The sequence below is a fragment of the Chinchilla lanigera genome, unplaced genomic scaffold (genome assembly GCF_000276665.1).
Source record: "Chinchilla lanigera isolate Chin_1 unplaced genomic scaffold, ChiLan1.0 scaffold00117, whole genome shotgun sequence".
In the NCBI taxonomy this organism is placed as follows: Eukaryota; Metazoa; Chordata; class Mammalia; order Rodentia; family Chinchillidae; genus Chinchilla; species Chinchilla lanigera.
The window spans coordinates 2,168,202-2,181,075 of record NW_004955518.1 but is presented as its reverse complement, the minus strand read 5'-3'; the positions used below and the strand labels follow the sequence as shown (position 1 = coordinate 2,181,075).

General features: G+C 45.5%; 1 long non-coding RNA gene across 8 annotated transcripts in view; it reads left to right on the top strand.

The window, feature by feature from the left end:
* The first annotated feature begins 11,417 nt into the window (after window positions 1-11,417).
* LOC102010513 overlaps window positions 11,418-12,874 on the top strand; it is a 75,891-nt gene continuing 74,434 nt past the window's right edge. For 3 of the 8 annotated variants that reach the window (XR_264567.2, XR_001231847.1, XR_001231846.1), the window contains exon 1: window positions 11,422-11,792. This is a non-coding gene — a long non-coding RNA (uncharacterized LOC102010513). Of the gene's footprint in view, window positions 11,793-12,874 lie in introns of all 8 variants that reach the window. The other 5 variants (XR_001231845.1, XR_001231842.1, XR_001231843.1 and 2 more) reach the window with 3 other exon arrangements.

The window sequence follows — 12,874 nt, the reverse complement described above, 5'->3', positions numbered from 1 at the left end:
CAGCAAATGCTTGGTTCTGAGTTCGTAGCACAGGATAGGAGGAGAGAAAGCTATGGGGCAAGGGAAACCGAAGTCCCATCTCTGCCCCTGTTTTTCTTGTGGGACAGGAGGTTCCCTCATATCACACTCAACCTTGTATGCCTTACTGGGAAAGCTTTGGTAATTTTACATACAAAAAGAAGGAGAAGGAGAAGGAGAAGGAAGAGGAGGAGAAGACGGGGAGGAGACGTCAAGAAGACGTCAAGAAGAAGAAGAAAGAAGAGGAGGAGGAGGAGGAGGAAAAAGTCTTTGGGAATCCTCATAATATCCTTTCTCTTTGCCTTTAGACTTTAGAACAAAGTACATCTTGACATTCTCAGCAGGCCAGTGGTGTCTTTTCACCAGTTAACATAATCCTTCTAGTGGCTGTAAGTCTCAGCAGCACTGTCCATCCAGTTTTAATGGCAGATAAGCTGAGGAGTCGGGCCAACAAGTGGTCTCTGGGAAAACACACTGGATGGTTGTTTAGAGGACCCCTCAACGTGTGTGAACCTGAGTGGGCCCGATGCTGAAGTGCTTCCATCCTCAGTGACCTTGCCCTGAATGGTGCTCTCTTTCATGTGACATGGAGAAGCTGACTTTGCCTTTATCTTGGGTTCTGAGTTATGTGACAGTTTTACAGATCAAAACTTGAATGAAAGCTGCTGAATTGAAAATCTCTGCCCATGGACCTAAACCTGAGTGCATACGAGGCCTCTTTTGCTGGACACAGCTGTCTTGCTGCATCATCTCTGACCCACTGCCCTAGACAATTTGGCCTTGAGTTCAGAGCTAGCATCGATAGGGTGTGGCCATCTATCAGGCCAGAAACCATGGAAGCTTCCCTAGTGGGGACCCCTCTACTTGCACTGCCCAGACTATAACTGGTCAAATGCAAGCACCTTACAAAACTTAGGGAGCCTCATGATTATTCTTTCCATTGCCCAGATAACAAGGCTACCTTGAAGGCAATTTGGCTTTTGTCCCTGGCTTGTGACTGTGTCCCGCTCATAATGGCTGACATTATGACATCCCTACTAGCAATCTTGGTGGAGGGAGACCCACTGTGTCTTGTAGGTGGCACTTCCTAAGTTTCTTATCATTATGGCCAGAGGATTCCAACATTCCACACTCTGTCTTTCTCCCATGTCCTTACATACAATTGTGAGTCTTCTAACAAGGGAGACACATTCTGAGAGCTGCACTGTTAGGTGACTTCATAGTTTTGCAGACGTCATAGAATATACTATACAAACTATTTGTGACTTCATTAAGTTATATAAGCTTATACATTCCTTGACTAAATTGCTATGTGGTGCATGATTGTACTTTATTCCTTCTTAATACACTTCCTACTCAAGGTCGTTGACTCAATAAATATCCACTGAACTAAGTGGGCGTTTCTCTGGATTCCAAAACTAGCCTATAGCCCAGCATTTTCAGCCTTTTGGCTTAGACCACCTGCACCACACTTGTCCTTTCAGCCAACACGCAATTCTATTTCTTGGAGGTCTGCTCTTACTATTCTCCCTTTCCGCCCTTCCCCTTTTCTTCCTGCACTCTTCCCCCCACAACCCGATGCAGCCTCTGCCAGCCTCCTTTCTAACTCTATTACTTCTTGAAGAGGCAAGGATAGCATTTGCTCCTCTGGGCATTCAGCGGCTGGAGCACTGTCTCTTTGTAGTAGGTGCTCAGTAAATGGATAAATGCATGCTTGTCTTCAAGGCATTTTACAAGTCACACATTGGTGAAGGCTTGGCTAAGAAACTATTTCTGGAACAGGGATGACAAATCAGAGAAGTTCAGTGTGATTTTAATTTTAACATGAACTTAAGGGTCTAGATTGAGTAAACAAGATAAAAAGGTAAAATATTGAACCTCAGAAATGCTAATTTTGTCAATATTTAAAATTTTTAAATTCCATACAATTTTACCCACAGAGAGAAATAAAAAATGTTGCTGTGAGACAGCTACGAATTTCACTTTGTCTCCAGGGTAACAAAGTGAATAATATTTCAGAGAGAAGAAGAGGAATTGGACAGATTCCCACAGACTAGGTCCAGTGTTCCAACTGAAAGTCATTTAAGAACCAAAACAAGCTAAACTTTCCAAAACAGGAGGACAGGTATCAAAACCAGATTCAAAGGAAATGAGACAGAGTCCCTGTGCGTAATCCTCCTGGTGGAGACTGAGAAGAACATGGTGAAATATTGGAAATTTTATGTGTTCAGCTCTGAGACATTGCAGCACAGACTTTTTGGTGTTTACAGCAAGGAAGAACTAGCTGGTGAAAGATGTACGCCTAAGCCATGTCCTGAGGCCAGTAGCAAAATGTGATCAGCCCTGTGGAGTGTAAAGGAATATGGTCACAGGCTTTCTCTGAAAGGGGCTTGTGGAAAACAGAGCTGCTCTGAGGATTGCATCTCACCTCCCCATTGTTCTCTGGCTTGGAGTGTTCTCATTTCAGCTCCATCAGGAGCAAATTTCAGGTCTGATTCTTGGCATGGTTGTTTGCCTCCCGATTCTGGCGTTTTGCAAATCAGCCTGTTGTCATGGGGACAGCCATTTAGACAATTCATTTGAACAAGGCCTTGTTAAGTGGGCAGAAGAGGACGCAAGGAAGTATCGACTTCAGCACAGGAGAGCCTCACTGTGTCACTGCCCAGTAAATAGCCATATCTGGCCGTCACAGGCAGGGCTCTGACCTCCATCCCCTCACCCCTCCCTCCTCTCAGGATACCTGTGCTCGTTGCTTCATATGTGCCCATGAGATGCAACTTCAGCAGTGCTGGGTCTGGCTTCCTAGACTTTTAGCATCATCCCACAGTGCTGGGTTCCTTTGGCCAGCATGCTTCTCACAAAAGGCCGTGACAGTTGCCTCCACACAGACAGTTGTCTTCTACATATTTACAGTGTAGAAGATGTGAGCTTCTTTTACCCACTATCAATAGTATCAATTTTGCAATCTCTAACTGCCCTAGTGTCTTAGCTACTTTTCTTATTGCTGAGACAAAATACCCAACACCCAAATTTAAAGGAGGAAAGGTTTATTTAGCTCACAGTTTGTAGTGGTTTCAGTTCATAGTCGGCTGGCTCCAAGGCAGGGTGGGATTGCAGAGAGCAAACAGTTCATGGGAGACAAAGTAGCAAAGCAACAAGGGACCACCACAGCTCTGTCTATCCCTTGTATTTTATCCAGGCTACTTCAAGCAGGTAGCACTCACACCCTTCATCCTAGTACCCTTGATCCTAACATTGCACCATGAATCAACCCCCGCATCACACACTCTAGATTGAGCCACCTCTAAAAAAGCCCCGCCTATGATTGCACGAGGCTTTGGGGGAGCATCTAGACACAAGTTATAGCATCTGGCTTCTTAGAGCAGTCCCATCTGTAGAAGGACCCATGAGGCAAGCCTAGCACCCCAGACATGGGGTTGGTGAACAGATGCAAGTCTAAAGTACAGCAAAGGTATAAGAGCCATGGAGGCAGCCATAGCTCTCCTCAAAGGGCCCATGCCTGTAATCAATGTGAAGCTGTTCGCAGAGCCTTGCTCTGAGAAGGAAATAAAACACTATGCAAAGATTTGGAGGTAAGTGGTCACGTGCAGCACAGAGAATAGCATCTAGTAGAGCAGTAGGATGGGGCTGTTTAGCAGCTGCCAAATGGCCCTGGAGGCCAAGAGTGTTGCATATCTCGATAGCCACCCAAGGCCTTGCCCTGGTCCTCTGCAGTATAAATGTATTGATTTTCAGGATGACACCAACACAACATCAAGAAATCTAAATATGCAGATGTTCCTCGGTCCATAATGAGGTTATGTCTTGATAAATCCATTGTAAATGCCGGTATCTATGTGAAAATGCTTTCAGTACACCTACCTTACTGAACATCACAGCTTAGCAACACAGTGCACTCTGGAGTGCTGGTTGTTTCCCTTCATAATCACAGGGCTGACAGGAAGCTAGAGCTCCCTGCCTTCGGCCGACATTAACAAAGAGCATAGTAACACCCTTTGCTGACCTAAGAGGTGGCAGTTAGTGTGGGTTTTCAGTTTGATTCATGTAGGAGCCACTCAGGCTTGTGGAGCACACTTCTCCATGTGTGTAGATGGGTCACGGAGGTGTGACCTTGGGTACTGTACATGGTCCTGGCTCCTTCCTTTCTGGCTCCTCCCCTGTCCTGCTTCCCACTGCCAGAAACTAAGCATCTTTGCACTGTAACACCTTCCTACCATGATGATTCTGCCTTGGAGGCAGCTGACCATAGGCTGAATTCTCTGAAACAGTGAGCCAAGTGAGATCTTTCCTCCTTTAAACTGGGGGTGTCAAGTGTTTTGTTCAAGTGATGAGAAGGCTGACTAATACAGAGAAGATCATGTTCAAATTTTGAAATACAATTTCTACTGTCTGTATATTGCTTTTACACCACCACGAAGTAAAAAAGTCATAAGTCAAACTACCATAAGCCAAAGTCACACAGCTCCTGGTCACACAGCTAGGAATCAGCACAGCCAGGGATTAAACCCAGGCTGTCTGGCTCCAGAGTTTGTAATTCCTAATTAGCATACCATCAGGGGTGGAAGGACAACACCCTAAAGAGGAGATGCTTGAGTGTAACTCCTCCCCTAGGCTATGTGTCCTGGATCCATCCATCATCCCTGGTCAGGGCGGGGGCCAGCAAGTGGGGCTGACTTTGCGAAGGGCTGAAGGATAACTGAAATAGGAGGTTTGCCAAGCTGAGAACAGGCATAGACTTGAACCTTCTGCCTCTCCCAACGCCAAGTAATGAAATAAGTGGCCACATTCTTGGCCTGTTCCCAATATCCTGCTTTCTAGTTGGACAAAGACTAGGGTCTCTTGATTTAGGATAACAAGATCAAGGGAGAAGGCAAATTCTATTAAGTCACCTGAGTCCTTTTGGTACCACTGTGCAGGACCATATGGCTAGGAAGCCATTTTAGTACATGGGGGGTCTGTGTGTGATAATGCCCCTTCCTCTTCTTGGGGAACATTTATTCAGTAGTCATCAGGGAGGCCCAGCATGCTAGTTGTCCTACAACTCCAATGCGTTGTCCTGCTATTGAGGTTTCCATCTGGACATTGACAGATGCCAGCCATTCCTAGGGGTACATCTGCTGCTTCTGATTGGCTGCCTCAACCACAGGATGGAGTGAGGATGTGGAAGAGTGGAGATATGCTGGGCTGGCAGGAACGTTTTCCCGCTACTGTATATACAGGCAGTATGGAGGTTGGGAGTCGTACGGACAACAGGGATTCAGTCTTGGTCACTGGATTACTTTAGGGAAGGAACTTCATCTTTCCCAGCTCTAACTTCGTCGCTTACAGAGTGTGACCAATACATCACAAGTTCTTTGGGCTAACATAAGGTGCTCACCATACAGGAAGGGCTCAGCAACTTGAGCTTTCCCCCCAGATACTGTGCTGTTACTGAAGGAAATCCTTCCACTGGGTTAGCTGATGTCATTGTTCTTAGGTGAGTTTTTGATTTGCCTCTGGTTGTGAATCTTTTAAAATCAGAGATGCTTTCATGCTTCTGGGTGAAAGAGACAGTGCTGGGCAAAGAAGACGCAACACCAGAGTTTCCGAATAGACACAGGACGGTGAAGACTACCAAGTGGCAGATATAAACTGCAGTGATTTAAAAGGAAAGAAGAGAATAACATGGGGAAAATAATTGCATAAAAGCTCATTCCATTGTGCTATAGTAAGGTTTGGGGGAGTTTTCAAATTAATGTTTTAAGTCAAGTTCTCAAAGTACAATCTCAACAAAGACTTACTGTCTCCTAGAAAGATTCTACAAAGTGAAACCAGGGAACTGGAAGATCACCTAATAGGAAATAATCACCTGCTAGCAAAACAAGGAACATCTCACAGACTCAGAAACACATTGCAGTCCAGATTCTGCTGGGGTCAATGTTGCCTTACCAGACCTGTCACAGGTGACGAAGGGGGTTAGCAGGAGGAAGAGAATTTAAAGTTGTCTTACTGTTTGTCTCTGCAGAGCTTCATCTTCAGAGACAACTTTCTCGCCAAATTTTTAGTGAAAAGGAGCAGCGATACATATGCTCTTCCTCCCTTACGGGAACATGACTTTGATTGCAGAGACACGGGAAAACATGAAACAAGCATCCAAATGGAATCCACCAGGGTGAAGGATTGCTACTGGCTGAGGAAGAAGGCTAGAAAGTCACCTGTGGAGATGAAGATTTAATCTACTATTGATTTTAGAGGAAAGAAATTGCCTTTGTAGCCAAGTGTTCTGCTGTGCAGAAATCTCTAATTTCATATCTGGCCAGGACCAGTCCCCCAACCCCAGCCACCCGACGTGTAAGAGTCTGTGCTGTGTTCTGTTTACCCAAGGCAGTGCTGTGACAGGGAGCCTCAGGTTTGTCTCTTGCAGGCCAGGTTTGGCAAGGTGTTCTACAGTACTATGCCCTGCTCTCACAGATGATCTTTAACAATAAGCAAGAACTCCAGGTTTGCACCTTTGATACAAAGGGATTTAAAAATAACCCTACCTGGGATCAAACATAAACAGGGTAACTATTGCTCAGCTGTCCCTCTTCTGTTCTGTTTTCCTTTTAAGCCATGAAGAAAATGACATTCAACACCAGAGCTGCCTCTTGTGTCATCTTCCTCTGTGAGCACAAACACCCTTTGCCGCCCAATCACCTGAGAATAGCATGGCTGCCACCTGAACTGTGCCAGGCAAGGGACAGTTGGATTGGCTGAGACTGGGGCCCAGCCAGCCCTCCAATCACAGAAGAAGAAAGCTCTCAGATAAACACCACATGATTTAGTTCCATCTGAGCTAGGAGACATGGTTTTTACAGATACTAATTGTGGCAGCAGCTTGGCATGTATATTAGCGCAGTAAACCTCACGCGTGTCCAGCCCCAGGCTGGCACCTGTGCTATTCTCCTCCCTTTCTTTTCTCTTTCCTTGATATCTCAGTCTCGCTACTTACAGTGACTTCTCCCTCTTCTTTCTGGTGAGTTTATAAACCTCACCATCTGGGCCCATTGATTCCGGTCAATGAACAGATAGAATTTGCGTGTATATATGTGTGGACATATGTGGATATGTTCGAGTGTTCTGTCCTCTGGAATGGCATGACAATTAAGGATAGAAATGGCAGAAGGCCTCATTTATGACAGACAGTGTGGAAATGTATGTGCGAAAGCAATCCAGGTGATTCCCTGCTTTCAAATAGCTGATGATTGGTGGTATGGGTTAAGAAAGATAAGAAAAGGGACAAAAGAAATTTATGTGAACAACTAGCCTTGAGAAAGCATCAGCAGAATGAGGTACAGGCTGTGTGTAATGAGGCAGTAGATGTTTTAATTCTGACAGGAGATCTAGACAGAATCATATTTCCTTCAAGATTACTTTCAGTTTCACCTAAAAACAGAACACTTAGTACTAAATATTAAATGTAATTATGAGTAAGTGAACTCATAATTGCATTTAGTACTTATTTAAGATATCTTAGAGCTAAGTAGTTGCAGAGATTGTTCAATGACTTGGTTATTTTTGCATGCTTTTTCTTTCCTTCATTGTCATTCTGTGTTGCTGGATTCTTGTTCCCATGCTTTGTGGTCTCAAGATGGCTGCTATAGTTCCAGTCATCATATGAGTATCCCAAGCTTAAAGGAAGGAGCAAAGACAAGATAGCTCCTTTTCATTAAGCTGTAGATTTATATTTTTTAAGAAAAGAAAATCTTTCCTGTATTCATCAAGAATCTTTTCTTTTCCTTCTTTTTTTTTTTTTTGTCTTTTTGAGGCAGGGTCTAACTATGCAGTTCAGGCTGGCCTTGAGCTCACTTTGCAGCCCAGGCTGGTCTCAAACTCACAGCGATCCTCCTACCTCACCTTCCCAAGTACTGGAATTATAGGCGAGCGCCACCAGGCCCAGCAAGAATCTTTTCTTTATATTTTTGTGCTTGTCTGTTCAGGTTGCTATAACAAAATACTTTAGACTGCAAAATTTATAAACTACAGAAATGTACCACTGGGAAGGGAAGCTTGGAACTCCAAAGTCCAGGTGAGGGCAGTTTTAGTATCTGATAGGGGCCTGTTTCCTGGTTCATAGACTATGTCTTCTTGCTGTAGCCTGGTGCAGGGGAAGGGTAGGGCAGCTCTGTAGGACTTCTTTTACAAAGGCACTAATGCTATGCATGAGAACTCTGTCCTCAGGAACTAATCACCTCCCAGGCAGCCCACCTTCTAGTGGCATCAGCTCAGTGATTAAGCTGCAACATATGATTTGGAGGTGGCACTCACACTCATTACACAGTAGTGGAACACATCCATCCCGGGCGGGGGGTGGGGTCAGCCTATTGCAACTGAGATTCTGTGAGCAGGGTGAGAAGCAGTCTCAGAAAGGTCAGTCAGGGACTTCTGTCCAAACCTTCCTCCAGTACTTGCAAGACAGAATTCTTTCCCCACCTGACCCTGCGACGACCCTGGTAAGCATCCTGTACGGCCACTGGCCTTGCAGGGGGCCCTGCAGGAACCTTCAACTCTGTCACCACGACACGACACCGCTTCCTCCACTCTGGCTTCTGTGCGGAATTTCCATCTGACAGGCCTGGGCTCATCCCGCCCTCGATGTGCCATTCCACGGCATTGTGCCCTTGAGCAAGTTATTAACTCCCTACCCACCACACACCAGTAAACACACACAGAACAATTTGTATTTACAGACTCATTGTGAGGACTAAACAATGACTGCAAAACACCTAGCAGCACGTCTGGCCCAGAGAGTTGCTCAATGCATGGCAGTTTTAACAACTGGCATTTATTGAGTACTTACTGTATGCTTGACATATGGTAAGGAAATGAATTTGTAATTTCCTACAAATAAACTCATTTAATCTTCACAACAACTCAGTGAGACTCAGATTGGCTTTAGCTTATTTAACAACTCAGGGAATGAGAGAGAAAAGTAAACTCATCCAAGGTCTCAGATACAGTGAGAGGCAGAATTAAGATGGGAGCCAGGCACTAGCCCAAAGCCTGGTCAATTGGCCGCTGTGCAAGTTTGCCTTCCACATGCAATGTTACTCTCCCGGAAGTGGGCTTGTGCCCAGCAAGGACAAATGCTTCCTGGTAGGCAATGGACGGTGGACAACAGGCAGTGGGAGTAACCCCAGCCGGTGTGGCCATGGGAACGGCCAGCTCTCCAAAGGGAGCAGGCTCTGTCCCGTCTGAGCGGCAGCCGTAGGAAAGGCCACAGATGAAGTGAGGCTCTGCCCTACTCCAGGGTTTCTGCCCACCACTGTGGTTTGGTGGCGCTCAGCTGTACTTACAGCAACCCATCCCAGTGTAAAGGGACCACGCAGGAGCACCAGTGCCTGGAAGCCTTCTGATTCCTGCGAAGCTCTTATAGATTATTTTCCAGGTGGGGACCATTGAGATGTTGAAAAAACTCACTGCTGAAACCCAACAACATGAAGTCATTTCGATATTCTTCCTGGAGTTCAGCTTTTCAAAGGAAGTAAGACAGAATGCGCTGCCACTTTTCCTTTGGCTTCCAAAAAGCCCGCACAAGTTGTATCAAATGATTTCCACTGACAGACAGGAAACAGCATCGCAAATTCAGAAGCTCTGTGGAGCCCAGAGCTACAGCCCCTTTTGGTTTGAGATTCCCCCCTCCTTGCCAAAAAAAAGCGCAAGGAAGGAATAGGGAATGAAACTGAATCCTTGCTTCACTGACGGTCCTAAGTTTAAGTAGTTTCAATTTGATTTTTTCTTGGTGACATTCTTTCCTAGTGGAACCATAGATCCAAACACCAATGACTGCATTAGAAGCCATTTCATGAAACAGATGAATCTCAAAGCACGCTGGGAAGGTCTTTTCGAGGACACAATATTTTAATTTTACTTTTCGTGGGGTTGCTCCAGTGTCTGTGGCAGGAGGAGGAGGCTGGTGGGGTAGGAACATGCAGGTGTTTGCCAGTGGTGCTCTAAGGAGATGAACTCTGCACACCCTCACCCTTTGTTTTTGTGTCATTGCCTTTGGATTTTCTCAATTATATCAAAGTGGATATTACAGAAAGACTTGCTCCGCACTGGGTAAAGAATGAGAACCCATAAAAAGGAGCCAGAGAGTGCAGTTACAAGGCTGAGCGTGCGGGCCTGCCTCAGAAGCAGTCTGCACTTCACACAGGATGGGTAGAGCGCGGGTATTTTTTTAGGCCAGGCTTCAAATGTCGCTTCCTTCTGTCCATCTGAATATCGCTGAGACAATGACAGCTTCGCCACTGTAAAAGCATCTTCTTTCACAATATGTCAGAATAACATTGGATGGAACTAAGATGAGGGAGGGTTTGTTTATTTTTTTCCTGGTTTTACAAAAGAAACAAATGCGGGTTCTGAGGGCCCAAATGACTTGTGGAGGAAGGGCTATGGCTGCTGTCTTTGGAATGTACATGTGTCAGGCCGCAGAGCCTTTTCCCCTATAAAGGTTTGTGTGGCAGGAACTGCAGACACACATTGTTTCGGGCACCAACTTGTTGCCTCCATACAGTCTGGGTTTGTTGGACTCTGCTGAGCTTTGGGGATATGCAGGTTGATCAGGAGGGCTGCAGTATGTCTATACACTGGAGTCATGGTGATAGAATTTAAATCCTTGGAGGTGCTTTAGAGGTTTACCCAGCCAGTTATCACAAATGAGGAAAATGAAACTCATACAATTTGACTCACTGACCCAAGCCCATGCCACTAATGCAGCAGACACTGGAACCCAGACCCGTCTCCAGTTTCCCCACCAAGGTACTTTTCTCTGTTGCTTACAGCCTAGCATTTTGGTTTATTTCTGTGGCTGTAATCTGTGGGCCAAACAAGTGATGAAGAGGACGCCAGAGACTGAATGACGGTGAGGGGCAGGGATTTGGGGTTGGTGAGACCTGAGCTTGCACTGCGTCTCACTTGTGAGGTGGCTGCAGCCAAGGACACGTTCAAAGAAAGAGGAGGGGGGTGCAGTGGGTTGTGCCAGCGACACCGCACCTTTCTCTCAAGACAGGGGAATTTATACTGGAAGTAGTGTGTGAAAGTCTCCTGCTTCCATTTCACGGGCCAGGTCAGGTGGTTTGTCCTTGGTTAGCTGGAAGAGAAAGGGACATATTTGGCCTCTCCAGTAGGAGGCAGTGAGGCCAGATTGAGTCCAGAGTTTCAGGGAGCAGGAAGGTGGGACCGAGGCCTCCACATGGCCTATAGGTTGGAACAGACTGTGCAGAGAAGCAGGAGAGCAATGAGAGGAGACTGGCTTGAGTCCTTCACCTGGTGTAACTCTCCCCTACCTGAGCGCTCTGCCTTCATTCCCCAGGGCCACCTGGGAAATAATAGTAAGAGTGTCTCTAAGAGCATGAAGAGATTTGGGAAAGAGAGAACCAGGTCATGGTTATTGAAAGTGCTTGAGTGAAATACAAAAGCTTTTCTAAAATGCAAAGTGGTTTTGCACCATCCCCCACATATCTCACCTTGGCGTCTCCTGCTCCTTAGGAACCAGGTAAGAGCGGTTCAGACTGCCCTTTCTTGGCTCACCAGACCCGTCACATTAGAAGGGATTGTGTTCTGTGGTTATGCTGGCTCACAGCTGCATTTCTGCTGCATTGCTCCACTCAAGGACCACATCCCAGCCTGGGGAGGCTCCTGGTGTCCCCACTTGACCCGGACATCCATCTCAGAGTCTTTCCTCTCTTTCCACCAACCTTGCCAAGCTCCAGGTATATTCACTTTACGAAGAGGTGAGTCAAGAGCCAGGCTCACTGACATGAAAGCCAGGGAAAGTTCAATGGAAGAAAACAAACTGTGTGAGAATTATTTCTTTGAGTTGCAGTTCCCTTTTGAGGCAAGCTGGGTTTGTGTTACAAAGACTCTGTCTGTGCCGCTGTTTGTTGACTCCGGGTTTCTAAAGCAGGATGGCTGTTTCACATGTTTGTTAAGTAAGAGCAGGGAAGGACACTCTCAAACCAGGAAGCAACCTCTCAATGATCTGTGAACTTCTGGGAAAGTCTGAGGAGTGGCAAGTTATCTAGGATTTTACAAGGCATTTTCTTCTTGAATCTTTCACTTTCTCATGTGAAAGTTTTTCTTGCTGTTATCTTTATGGAGAGGACAGGAATTGGTGTGGAAGTCTAGTCACCTCCCCTGGGGTCAGTGAGATTTTGCTGAATATATGTAATATTTAAAGATTTGCCTACAACTTGTATTATTTGTTCCTACCACCCTACCCACCTACTAGGATTCTTTGCAGACTGCATGTTCTGCATTTCTGAGGTTGCCATGGTGATAGAAACTCTAAGATCTTGGGCCATAAATCAGTACACTAAATATTTTCTTTTGTCTGGGGTGGGGGACTTCTCTGGGTCTGGAACATACCCACATACCAAATGTGGCTCAGTTTTCTTATGCAAAGAGTGGAATTGTCAACATTCAGATTACTCTGTACTCTGAAGATTCTCTGATGGGCAATTTCTGGGCAGCAAACACTTCCTGGCCCCAGCCCTAGGATCTCTGGCTGAAACTGTGGAAGGTCCTGAAAGCACATGGAGCACTGAGATAATTTCATTGCCCATGGAAAATACCTGTTTTTATTCCTTGTTACTGTCTTTGATGGTTTGATCAATCTCACATTCTGGTGGACTGAGCAACTTGGTTGAAAATAACAGTATGTAATGTAGCAACCATTGTTAATTCCTATCATTTTGTTTTGAGGTCATGTATCATTTTTGCTGTTTGTATGTTGTTTAAATTTTGTCTTCATTGTTGTTTTGTTAGTTTTTTATCTTTAAAATAGAAAAAAAGAAAATACCTGTTTAGGACCAAA